The 14,065-nt window shown below is 34.3% G+C and overlaps 1 pseudogene; it reads left to right on the plus strand.

The window, feature by feature from the left end:
- The first annotated feature begins 9,196 nt into the window (after positions 1-9,196).
- On the plus strand, positions 9,197-9,661 carry LOC112932507 (large ribosomal subunit protein eL21-like; annotated as a pseudogene).
- Positions 9,662-14,065: the final 4,404 nt, after the last annotated feature.

The following is a 14,065-nucleotide window of genomic DNA, read 5'->3' on the forward strand; positions in this document are numbered from 1 at the left end:
TTTATATAGTCCATTGCCATTTACAAGCATTTTCTTTTGGTTGCAGTTTTTCAAAGAATCCTTTCAAGAACAACTCAAGTCACTGCATATGGCTGCAGTTGGGTAATGTTCTGACTCCGAGGCAAACAGTGATACCTAGAATTGCACAACCTGAAAGCTGCACTTTCAGGCCCAGCCTCACCTTCCTGTTTACCCAACACTTCTATGTACTTCAATGTCCTGCTTCCACTTCTGCACTTCAGTAGCCCTTACTAGTATATGATTATGAACGTTGGCTAAATTTATATCTGTCTTACCAACCACACTGTATGATTCTTGAGTCTGGGCTCCACAATTTTTTCTTAAGTATCCTATATATTTATTCTAGGAACATAGTAGACTTGAAAGTTTAGTAGAATAAATATAAGTCCTTAATTTTCAGGTGAGGAAATAAAGACTAATGGGGACAAAAGACCCATTTCCAATACCAATTAATTGTTAGTCCTTTAGCTCTTTGAGATGTAGCTGGCTGCTTTTCAACATGAAATTAGGGGCTCAGGCTCAGTTGGTTAAGCATCTGCCTTTGTTTCAGGTGATGATCCTGAAGTCCCAGGATCAAGCCCCAGGATCAAGTTCTGCTTCAGGCTCTCTGCTCAATGGGGGGTCTGCTTCTCTCTCTTCCTCTGCTCCCCCTACTCCAGTTCCTGTACTCTCTGTCTTGCTCACACTCTCTCTCAAATAAATAAATAAAATTTCTAAAAAATATATGGAATTAATTTCATGTGGGAACTGGATTCTTAGGATCCAATGAACTCAAATAATGTGACAAAAGAAAACAAATGCATGAATTTTATCAAATATTTATGCTATTTACGGGTATCCAACAATTTTGCAAACTTCAACTTTACACTTACCCTAGGTCATCAACTTTGGTCATTTGTTTGCTGTGGCATGTTGTAAGCTCTAAGATCAAATTCTCTGGGGTCACAACTTGGCTTTGACATTAACTGTTGGATCTTGGACAAACTACTTAACTTCTATGTGTCCCAATTTTCTCATATATAAAATATGAAAACTAATATTATCTTCTTCCTCAGATTGTTGTGAGGATACCTTGAATTAATACATGAAATATTATACAAAATAGTATACTTGGCAAACAGAAAACTTTCAATAAACCCTAGCTATTATACTTACCATTTTTAATTTATTTTTCACAGTTTCAATACTTCAGATGACCTTGGATTTGAACTACATCTGACTTTTCCAATTAGCTGTTGCTAAATATTCTCAGAAAGGTAGCCAACTATATCTAATGCTGACCCTAGAGAAATTCAGTATACTTGTGCCCAGTGACAGGATTTTCTATTCTGAACATTTTTCTTTTTGAAAACTTGCAGTACAGGCTAATTTCAATCAGAGTTTTAGGAAGTTGTGTTTCCATTATTAAAGTAGAGGTGAAGGTGGAGAACTTATCATTATAGGTGAATTGTTTGTATCCATGTTTCAAACTTACATCAGTAAAATCCCATTTAGTTTTAATTTGAACTATGTCACTTGAAAAGCTCATATGGATGCTTTAAGATTGTACTCAACTTTCTCTTTGCCTTGAAATTATTTTCTCAACTGGGAAGGTAATAAATAAATTCACCTGAGTCCACATAACATCTGTAATTTGAAATGGAAAAATAAAAGTCTATCTCCAAAGTTGTTACTAATAGCTCACTTGATAGCCATATTTTTATTTTTTTGTATCTTTTACTTCAATTTAGTCAAGATCATCTCATTTTGAAAGATACCAATTTATGTAAGTCCTTTCTTTTTTTTTTGCCTTTATTAGTTTGAGACAACATGCAACATTATTTAAGTCAATTTTGTCTTTATTTTGTCTTTAAATTGAGTGTATATTAAGTAGATCAAGGTTACCAAAAGGTTCTTGGACTACACATTATGTTTTTACCGTAGGTTTGCATTATATTTTGTAAGACATTAGGAGAGGCCTTAATCAATTTAAATATCCTAAATAGGGCAGCCTGGGTGACTCGGTGGTTTAGCACCACCTTCAGCCCAGGGTGTGATCCTGGATACCTGGGATGGAGTCCCACATCGGGCTCCCTGCATGGAGCCTGCTTCTCTCACTGCCTGTGTCTCTGCCTCTCTCTTTCTCTCTGTGTCTCTCATGAATAAATAAATAAAATCTTAAAAAAAATCCTAAATGAAAGGTTAAAATAAAGTCATTCATCTAGATATATGATCTATATTACATGACCCAACTGGATTGTCTAAAATACCTGGTCGACTATTGGACTTCCTCACTTGTTTAGCTATTTGACTTTACATGAGCCTATTCTTAAAGGGTGTTGATCACTTGAGGATATAAAAGAAATTTATTTTCAACAGAGTAAATAAAAATACAAGTTAGACATTCCATCCAATGGAATTTGTTGTAATCATAAGACAATGAGTTAAGTGTACAAGATCCTTTAATGATGAAGGGAATAGAATGTCATTGTCTTTTTTAGTATGATGAATATTTATTCGGAACTGTCAGGAATGCTTACTACCCACTATGTCATGTTCATTAAACATGTTCTACAGCAGTCTGTCAGGGAAAGAATCAAAAGATGTGCTAGAGAAAAATATGCTTCACAAGCAACAGAGATCATCATTAATTCAAAAACAGAATACTCCATTCAAAACAATATTTTTTTTTCTGCTTCTTACCCAGCCCCCAACCTTCAAAATTCGGTAAGATGGTATCAAATATAAAATGTACAGTGGATACAATCCCAAATCTTCCCTTGATACATATTAGAAAATTGGAATAGGATGGTTACATTCCTGATAGTTGAAGACTTTAGTACACAAGATACTCAAAAAGAAAAAAAAATTTTTTTTACAGTAGTGATGGCTAAAAAATAACTAATAATGAGGGAGTATTGCCCCAATCCAGTTCTCCAAATTATATCATCATCATCTTCATAAAATATTGACAGGAATGGAAGAAGAAGAAAAAAAGGAGGAAGAAGAGGAAAAAGGCAAGGAAAAAAGAAAGCATGTACTATTAAAATCTCTACAGCAGAATATAGACTGAGTTTCCATCATCTTATGACTCAGTCTGTTGAAGAAAAATAATATGAAGCAGCTTATTTGAAAATTGAAATAAAAAGGAGAAAGCAACTCATAAATAAGTTTACATTTTCTTTTTCTTAAGTTTTTTTTAGTTTACATTTTCAAAGCAATTCTGTTAATCTCTAATTTTTATATCCTGAGCGTGGTATATTTATAATTTACTACTTTAACCAGTTATGTTCTATGCACACTGAAAAAGTCATTTCCTTTGCTTTCAAATTTATCTTTAATTTCTTTTTTTAAAGATTTTATTTATTTATTTGTGTGTGAGAGAGAGAGAGAGAGAGAGCATAAGTGGGAGAAACAGACTCCTCAGTGAGCAGGGAGTCCATCTCTGTTTCCATCACAAGACCCCGAGATCATGACCTGAGCCAAAGGCAAACGTTTAACAGACTGAGCCACTCAGGTTCCCCAAAATTTATCTTTAACTTCTAAAAGAAAAATAAAAAAAGGTCTGTGAGATGTTCAAAAGCTACCAACCTAGGATATTTTAATGTCAGAATGGGAGTCTTAGGAAGAGGTATGAAATAATTCCTGTAGACCAAAGTAAACCATTCTTAGGGCTTTTGGGAGTCAGAGTGTTGCATTTGTGAAAAGCTATTTAATAGCAGTAAAAAAGTATTAGTAACACTTCCTCTTCTTCTTTCCCCAGGGCTCACCACATTTGTTGATTTTTTTTTTTCCTGCCAAGAATGGCTACAATGCAGAAAATTAGAAGATGTAGGTGTTTAGGCCACTCACCAGTCATGAGGATGTGGACATTTTTTACAGAAGTTCACTTTTCTTGATCTGAAAGTGGAGACAATCATATTTTTCCTACTCACAAAAGCCAACTTCCAGGATGTTACGTTGATATAATACATGCAAATATACAAAAAATAATCTATAATTTGTATTAAAAATATGCAAGAAAAATATACTTCATAAATAAGGAAGGTCATTATCAATTCAAAACAGAATATTCCACTGAAAATAATAGATTTTTTTTTCTGCTCCTCAACCACTCCTCTGATTATTTTTTCTTACTTTCCCTGGCATCACTCTACTCTCCCCCCAAAAAAAAGAAAAAAAGGAAGAAAGAAAAAAATAAGAAAGAAAAACAAAAAGAAAGAAGAAAGAACAAAAGAAAGAAAAGAAAAAAAATGCTTTCCTTATATGTTTTTGTTTTGTTTTTAGATTTTATTTATTTAGTTGAGAAAGAGAGAGAGAGAGCACATGAGTAGGGGAAGGGGCAGAGAGAGAAGCAGAGTCCCCACTGAGCAGGGAGCCAGACTCTGGCTTGATCCCAGGTTCCTGAGATCATGGCCTGAGCCAAAGGAAGCCATTAAATGACTGTCACACAGGTGTTCTTGCTTCATTTGTCTGAATAAATTTGTGATGTAACTGCTTGTTAAGATGATAATAAAAATGATGGGAGAAAAATATTTAGGAAACTGGTCTGAAAATTATAAACAGCACCATATTTGAGCAGAAAGAAATAAAAATTCCTTCCATATAGAATTACTAACATGTAAGTTTTAATATTAAAAATAACAAGTATAAAACAAAACAAAGTAGAAACCTCAAAAGGTAGTATATTTGTAATATCCTGTTCTAGAATAGTATTACTTAGCATTTCTGTATTGATATAGAATAATTATGATTACTGGATACAATGCTACATCATAAATCCAAGAATAATTTCATAAAATACTAGAAGAATTGTTGAATATTTTAATGTCTATATTTGAGATCATTTCATCATAGTATAATTCTATAAACACAGGCAATCTATTTTTGGCATATAGAGATCTACATTGATTATTCCCTTAATTGGTAACTGATTTTCTAGCCCTGCCAGGTGACAGTATCCTGAACTTGATTATCTGATTTGGAAATAGGAGTTATCCAAATATCAAGTGGCCATGTAGCTAATATTGGCTGATTATTGAAAAAAAAAAACCACATGTAATTCCAGGAAAAGTCATCTTTTTTCCTGCACCGCACTTTGTCTAAAATTAGTCTTATTTTTCAGTTTTATCAATTTTCTTATTTCTTTCACTGTCTTTACCATTTTTTAGTTGTACATTTAAGAATTCTTGACATCACCTTGACTTTCTTTTCCTCTTCAGTTCCTGTCATTTTTCCTCTCACATATCTTTCAGATTTGCTTGCTCCACCTGTTCTCATGCCACCAGCTAATCTAGGTCCTTATCACTTCATAGCTGGATTACTATGATAGCCTCATAACTGATATGTCTGATAAGTTTCTCTCTCCTCCAATCCATCTTGCATACTTGGACAGACTAATTTTGTAAGGGGCCAGTTTCATCATTTTACTTCCTTGGTCAAAAATTGAAAAGGGCTCCTCCTGTCTACCACATTGAGTCCAAATTCTTCTGCCTGCCTTTCTGTTTGTTTTATTATCTCTTTCTTCCCCTTGCAAACTTATTTCATGTTATTATGCGAGAAAATCTGTCAAAAGTGTCTCCTCTTTGCCTTTTCCAAATCCAGTGATTAGTCTGTAAACTTGCCATGTCCCCCTACTCCCAAATCACATTCAGTAAAGAGGTTTTCTTTGCCTCTTTCACATCCAAATGCTAGTCATTTTTAAAGTCCAATCATTTCACACACTTCCTAGAATCCATTAGTTTATATTGATTTCTTATTCCTTTATTTGAAGTATTTATTGTCAGTTTCAATGCAGTCAGTATTTCACACATTAATAATTAATTTTTATTTCTGAAACTTTTTCCTTGGCCAAACACTATGCTTAATATTTTACAGACATAAACACATTCAATTTCACAGGTCTAGGAGGGAGAGACCCATAATGCCTAGTTTTGTGATTAGAGCCTGAAGATTTCAGAAACAAGTGACCATGAAGATCCAACATTCTCATTATAAGAAATTTTTATTGTGCCTACTTTAGGACTGACATATTTAGTAAATAAAAGTACAGTAGGAAACACATAAGTAGACTTTTATTTCTATTAAAAATCAAATCAAATATTATTCATTCATTGTTTATCTGAAATTTTTTTTTATAGAAAATATTCCATAACTTTAATTGACCCTTGCCCTCCCCAGGCACACACGGCCCCATAGATTCATACGGTGAATCAGACAGGGAGCGGCACCCACATCCAAGATGTCAGTCCATTCAGAAGTTGAGGGACAAATTAGTTCCATATCTCATTCAGGCGAGTGCATAGCTGTGCACTCCACTTGTTATCTCATTTAATCCCCATACAGAAACCGAGGCTCAAAGTGGTCAGTCCTTACAGGAAGAACAGCAAGAGACTCCACAGGTCTGGAAAACAGCCAACAACAGAAGCTCAGGGATGAAGACCGGGGAGGCACTGCTGAAATGCAGGTGTGAGGTTGTTCTGAAGGCACACTCTTCATCCACGTGAGCCAAGGGAGGGAGTGCTCGTCATGGGCTTCCTGAGGAAAGTCAGTGCCACCGCAGAAAAGGCTAGAAACCACATGATACAAAGATGTCTTTTTTTAAATATTCTGATTTTTTTTTTTTAAACAGAGAATTAACAAATCCTTAATATAAGAGCATATCCTGTCCTGGATGAATCTGGGCTTGACTCTTTGGGTGTCCATGGCAACTTCTGCTTTGTTTGTAGGCGCTGGGACCTTATCTGGTAAGAGTATCACTTGAGAGTCTTGCTAAGGTTGGAGAAACCGACACCAACACAGGTCATCAGCACTTTATCCCACCCTTGAGTTTATCTGAAATTTAAATTTAACTGGCTTCTTGTATTTAATTTGACAATTCTAGTGTAAATCTGATGCGGATTTCAAAGATTTCATACTGAACAGTATCTTTTTCATACAATATTAAGAATATGGACAATATTAAGGCTTCTTTTCCCTCAGGCTTAGTTTAAACTCTTAGTAAAAGTAGAATAAGAAATTTGTACTCTGAAATTCCTCTAGATTGCTTAAAACACATGAATATTGGGCATAAATATAGAAATAAAAATATGTGATATTCAAAACAAGATTAATTTTTCTGGGACCAAAAATAAATAGAATTAAAATGCAAAGCAGTGAGTGAGGCTTAAGCCACATGTCCCTTAGACTGTTGATCAAGAAGCAGGATGAGAAAGCCAGATGACCAGCTCATGAAACACAGCGGAGGATAAAGATGCTAAACACAAGGTAGAGTCAGGAATTATGTTCTCTATTTGAAACTAGGGTTTAAAAAAAAAAAAAAAGAAACTAGGGTTAATGTAGTCTTTTTCCACTCATGAGAAGAGGTTGAAAAAAAAAAGCCATTACCAAGTACATTTCAGATTATAGCCTATGTGATATTGATGCTTAGGGAGGTAGGTACATTAATATCTACTATTTCTAGTTTTACAGACATTCAGTCAGATACAAGTTATATGCTTGCCCATCCATCGCCCAGTTTCTAAATCAAAGAGAAAATGAAAATCAGGTTGTTTGTTTTAAAAAAAGAGAAGCATTATTTGAACTTCAAAAGTCAAATTGTAATAGATGATGATGGCTTTAAGTATGTCCAAATGATCCTTTTGAGCCCTTTGCAATTACAATACAGATATATTAACTTATTTATTCTAACTGTGTATTTGTTCTTGTCCACACATCACCTACTCTAAATGTGCCCACCTATGTGTTCCTGAGCGTGAAGATTTCTATACAGAGGCTGGGTTTGATTAGCTGGTGCCATGGCTCCTTTGTATTACATAAACAATGCAACTTATGGAACTTTATCTATTGTTCCTACTGACTCTTCAAAAGCAATATTTTTTTCCTACTTTTCATTTGTCTACTTACATTGTTTATGTTTTGAAATAATCTATGTATTCACATCTGGCAGTTTTACTTTTTGAGTTCTGTCTTTGTTGTCAGGCTTAGAAAAAATCCCCCTCTTCCTAATATTATGTATGTATATATTTTTAAATATATTTTTTAAAGATTTTTTTAAATTTATTCATAGAGACAGAGAAAGAGAGGCAGAGACACAGGCAGAGGGAGAAGCAAGCATCATACAGAGAGTGATGTGGGACTCGATCCAGGGTCTTCAGGATCACGCCCTGGGCTGCAGGCGGTGCTAAACCGCTGCACCACCGGGGCTGCCCTCTTCCTAACATTATAAAAATATCTCCTCATATTTCTTCTAGTAGTTTCTTCTTTAATATGAAAATTTGATTTAAAAGGGATTTAGTTTTTGGGATGCCTGGGGGGTTGAGAGGTTGAGCACCTGCCTTCGACTCAGGGTGTGATCCCCAGGTCTGGGTTTTGAGTCCCACATCTGGCTCCCTGCGAGAAGCCTGCTTCTCCCTCTCCTTATGTCTCTGCCGCCTCTCTCTCTCTCTCTCTCTCTCTCTGTTGTTTCTCATGAGTCATATAAAATAAAATATAAAATAAAATGAATTTACTTTTGTTTAAGTATGGGCTATCTCCCCCATAGCATTGTGATCCAGTTGCTTTAACCTCATTCATTCTACTGTCCATCTTTTTCCACTTATTTGAAAATTCATCTTTATCATACATCAAATTCTAATGGATATTTTAGTACTTTTCTGAGGTCAACCTGTTTAAATGATTTCTTAAAAATTCATTTGCCACAATATTTTGATTGTGATTTTTTTTATTTGTTCAATCATTGATTTATTGTAACTAAAATGTTAAGCTTAAAGTTCTTTGGGTTGTTTGCTTGTTTGCTTTGTTTTTTGTATACAGTTCTATGATATTTAGACACGCAAGGTTCTGGTAATCACATGACAGACTGGATACAGAGGAATCCCAACATCTCAAAATATCTTTTCATGTTGTCCTTTGTGTATGTATAAATTGTATTTCCCTAATGACTAATGGTGTTGAACATCTTTTCCTGTGCTCACTTACTGTCATTATATCTTCCTCAGCATTCTGCTAAAATATTTTAGTCATTTAAAATATATTGATTGTTTTTCTGTTGAGTTTTGAAAGTTCTTTTAATATTCAACATACAAGTTCTTTGTCTAATATATGACTTGAAAATATTTTCTCCCAGTCTGTGTCTTATCATTTTATGCTCTTAACAATGTCCTTTGTAGTTTCCTTTTGGCTGGAACCACCATCTTCCAGTAATTCACCAAAATGACCAACACAGAGGGAAAGAGGAGAGGTACCCGCTATATGTTCTCTAGGCCTTTTAGAAATCTATAAGAAAGGTGATACTGTGGACATCAAGGGAATGGGCACTGTTCAAAAAGGAACGCCCCACAAATGTTACCATGGCAAAACTGGAAAAGCCTACAATGTTACTCAGCATGGTGTTGGCATTGTTGTAAACAAACAAGTTAAGGGCAAGATTCTTGCCAAGAGAATTAATGTCCACATTGAGCATATGAAACACTCAAAGAGCGGAGATAGCTTCCTGAAGGGTGTGAAGGAAAATGATCAGAAAAAGAAGGAAGCCAAAGAGAAAGGTACTTGGGTCCAACTGAAGCGCCAGCCTGCCCCACCCGGAGAAGCACACTTTGTGAGAACCAATGGAAAGGAGCTTGAACTGCTGGAACCCATTCCCTATGAATTCATGGCATGATAAATAACTGTAAAGAAAATAAAAGACTCAGGATTGAAAAAAAAAAACAATGTCCTTTGTAGAGCAAAGATTTTAATGAAATGCAGTTTATCCAGTTTTTTAATTTATTAATTGAATTTTTGCTCATACCTAAGACCACTTTGCCTGACTAAAAAGGTCACAAAGATTTTCTTCTATGGCTTTTTTCCCCTAAAAATGTATATATTTACATTTTACATGTATGCTTTATATTTACATTATGATCCACTTTGAGTTTAAATTTTGTATAGAGTGAGAGATGTAGATTGAAGTTGATTTTTTCCATATGGACCTTTTTGTTCCAGGATTTTTTTTTTTTAAGATTTTATTTATTAAGTAATCTTTACACCTACATGGGGCTTAAACTTACAACTCTGTGATCAAAAGTCACATGCTCTACTGACTGAGCAAGCCAGGCATCTCAGGATCATTTTTTTTTAAATTTTTATTTATTTATGATAGTCACACAGAGAGAGAGAGAGAGAGAGAGAGAGAGAGAGAGAGAGAGAGAGGCAGAGACATTGGCAGAGGGAGAAGCAGGCTCCATGCACCAGGAGCCCGACATGGGATTCAATCCCGGGTCTCCATGGTTGGCACCCTGGGCCAAAGGCAGGCACCAAACCACTGCGCCACCCAGGGATCCCTCTCAGGATCATTTTTAAATGACCTTGTCTTCATAGTCTGATTGCACGTCTTCCCTTGTCTTTTACTCATAAAAATTTATAGACTATTCTTTACTGTTAATTATTCCAAATATGATTTTGAATTACTTGTTCAGTCTCATCCTACTCCTTAAAAATCTATTTAGAATTGTGATTAGAATTACATGAAATTACATTGATTAACTGAGGAAATTTATATTCTTAAAATAGAAATTTTGATACAGGTTAACCTTATGTCACTCAGTAAAATTTGATAATTTTCTTCATGTAGAGTTCTAAAATGTACTTAGTAATCTTATATATGTTGCTATTGTGAATGTCATCCGCATCTACTATATTTTCCAAAGTAGTATTTCTATTTTGTAGGAATGTAGATTTTGTAGGTTTATTTGTAATCTATTTTTCAGAACTTGTTATTTCTGAAAAGTTTTCCATTTATTCTCTAGGATCTCCCTAATATCCATTGTTTTATATATACATAAAAATTATTTGTCTCTTATTTTCCCATGTCTGTATTTATCATTTCCTTTTATTCTGATTGGAATGATTAGAACTTCCAGTATTCTAAGAGCAAGCATCCTTAACCAGTTGTGATTTTAAGTGGGGATGCCAAATTTCATTGTAACGTTTATTGCACTGTTGAATTCAGACAGATAACCTTTAGGAATCATCTTCTATCCATGATTTAATAGGTATGCAGGGTTTTTATTTTTAATCAGGAATTGAGATTGCATATTATACCACTTTATGTTTTTTATAAAATAAAAGTATATTTTATACTTTATATAAGCCTTGTACAGAGTGATACTTTCAGTACCACTCTACAGTTATATTTTGTGTTATAGATATTTGATAGTTCTCATGGAACATAGCTAAGGTTTAAAGCAGTCTTTCTAGGGAAAATGCTTTAAGTTCCAAACAACTAATTGATATATTAATTAAAGAAAGCCTCTATCTACTTTTAAAACAGAAATACTTCAAAGAATTTTTACACCTGTTTTATATCTCATCATGTATTTGTTATTATTTGTCATATTTCTTTGATGTTCTGATAAAGGTAATGCTGGAACTGATACTTATGTCATATATGCAGGCCGGCTTATGTAATCACTAGCAGCGCTAAGTTTTTCTGGTATCTTTTCTTTTATCCCCTCCCTTCCCCCAAGGAATCTAATTCATAGATCTCCTGGACTCTATCCTCCTTGGCTAATATATTCCAATATTTGAGGCCATTCTTCAGTCACTGAATCAGATATATGACCTTTTCTGTTATTGCTCATTTCTTTCTTCCAATATCTCCCTTACTCTCCCCTAATATTACTTACTGTTCAGGTATAATGGTTTAATTACTAAACTCTACTGCCTCTCCTTCATCTGGTTCTTTTCTTTTTTTTCCTAGCATTTTCCAAGTATAGTAAACAAACTTAAAGATCAAAGACGAATACAACGTTAACTGAATCAGAACAAACTGTCTCTCTTTTTTTTTTTTTAATCTGAACAAACTGTCTTAAAAAGCTACTCTGTAGGATTTCTACCCATCAGACTACTTACCAACAGGTGTTCAAAACTACCCTGAATTTGAGTGGACATCAAATCTCAATGAAGAAAAGCCTAGAAGAGATTCTCAGAATATATGCTCTAATTGTTTCTAAGTGTATTATTTTAGCCACTTTGGCAAATATTAATAACATATTTATTCAACTCTTATATTCTGGCCATCTAAGAATATTCATTCATGTCATTCCCACAACAAAACTTTGAGGCAGGTACTATTAAAAACCCTCCTTATATGTCAAGTAGCTGGGACACTGAAAGGCTTAGTATTTGCACTAGTTCACAAGCCAGTACATATTACAGGAAGTGTAGAACCAAAATTGTTTCATTCTAGAGGCTGTGAATGTAACCGTTAGGTTAGTGGCCTTCTGGTGATTTTGAAAGATCTTGAGTTATTCCTTGTGAAACTGGAGCCCTAGTGATGCCTAAAGTTAAATTGTGTGGAACTGGAATTGCTGGTAACTCTGTAGAATCATATACACAGGACCACTGGAGAGTCCTCACCAGCTCTTGGAAATTCTAAGATTACAACCCTATTTCCAGATTATATTTCAGCCTTAACCATTGAAAATGTTTAAACGGGAAGTGTAACATGAGTTAATCAATCCACAAAGGGAGAAAGAGGTTTCCCAAAACAATATGGAGGAAAATTGCTTTGAGTAGTTGGGGATAAAAGTGCACCTCCTAAATTACTGAGCACTTCTTATTTGTCTCAAACTCAGCCATACAGAAGATGATCAGCCATCTAAGAACTAATATGTTTGACTCTCAACCTGAGAAACAGGCTTTGTAACAGCGAATTTATCAAAATCATACTCAAAGACCTGGCTCCATAAGACATTGAAAGATACAAAATGAGTTTGTTAGCTATATTTTTCTGTATCTCTACTACATGGCAGGTACTGTCTCATTGAACTCAATTATTTTTTAAAATGTTATTTTCATGGTGTGGTTGGTGAATTTGATTTTAGTAAATTGGCTGTGATTGTGTCAAAGCATTCTCTACTCTAAATTGGGGAACTACTGTATTCCTTTCTCAGGCTCAGAATCATTTTATTTATTAAAATGAAGGTAAGTATCAAAATCTTCATTTTAAAGATGAGCAACCCAAGACTTCTAAGGTCTCATAGTTACTAAAAGGCAGAACCAAGTTGTAAACCTAGGTGTCCTTTGGTTCAAAACAGAACAAAAATAACTCTGAGATTCTCTATTGTCCAAAGTAACATGGTGACATTTGAACAGCTCTCATTATATTCATAGTCTCTTTTCCAAGATAGATTTCCTCCGTTCTCTCAACCAATGTTCATATGAAATAATTTCAAGACTTCTTCACAAGGCTGGCTATCTCCCTGTGAAGATTTGTCAAGATACTTTAAAGAAGATATCAATAACTGACCACTCTTGTCTGACCTACAGACAGTTGTGTCTCACATCTTACTCTTCCTGGGCTTCTATTTCCCACACATAGGTATACAAAAATTGCTCATGTATTTCACAGAGTTGATGTGAATTTCAATGAAATCACATGTTAAAACATCTTAAGTATACAAAGCTATATAATTTGTATCATTAATAGAAGAATAAGTACATTAAAGTTTAAAAATATTTCAAAAATTTGTACTCATAAACCTTTCTCTTAAAAGACATAATATTCTTTCTTTTGATACACATTTTACATTCTTCAAAAGAACTCTATAGCATTTTCTAACTATTAGCTTAGCATTTTGTATGGTGCACGGACCGAATGTATTTTGTACTATCTCTAATTTGCAAATAGAAAAAGACATGAAGTAGGAACCATTTGGTAAATTAATGAAACATTTAACAATTATACAGATTTTGTGACTCCAAATCAGTACATTAAGGCTTTTGATTCACTTATCTTTAATTCATGTGTAGTTCATTGATGCAAATGTTTTGGCTATAACATTTCTATTGAATCAAACATATGCTCCATTAAAGACTCCATGTGACCTTAGGGCCTTATCTGACTTTCTAACTTAACTCAAATGATATTAATGATGGAACACATTCTCATTTCCTGTAAATTTTTAGAACCCTTTCATACTACTGCTTACGAAAATGATTGCTCAGTAACCACTGGTGGCAATTTTTAGTACAAAGTAAATCTGTGTGGCATTTGTCTATCTAATTTACATGATTAGCATGG

The sequence above is a fragment of the Vulpes vulpes genome, chromosome 13 (genome assembly GCF_048418805.1).
Source record: "Vulpes vulpes isolate BD-2025 chromosome 13, VulVul3, whole genome shotgun sequence".
In the NCBI taxonomy this organism is placed as follows: Eukaryota; Metazoa; Chordata; class Mammalia; order Carnivora; family Canidae; genus Vulpes; species Vulpes vulpes.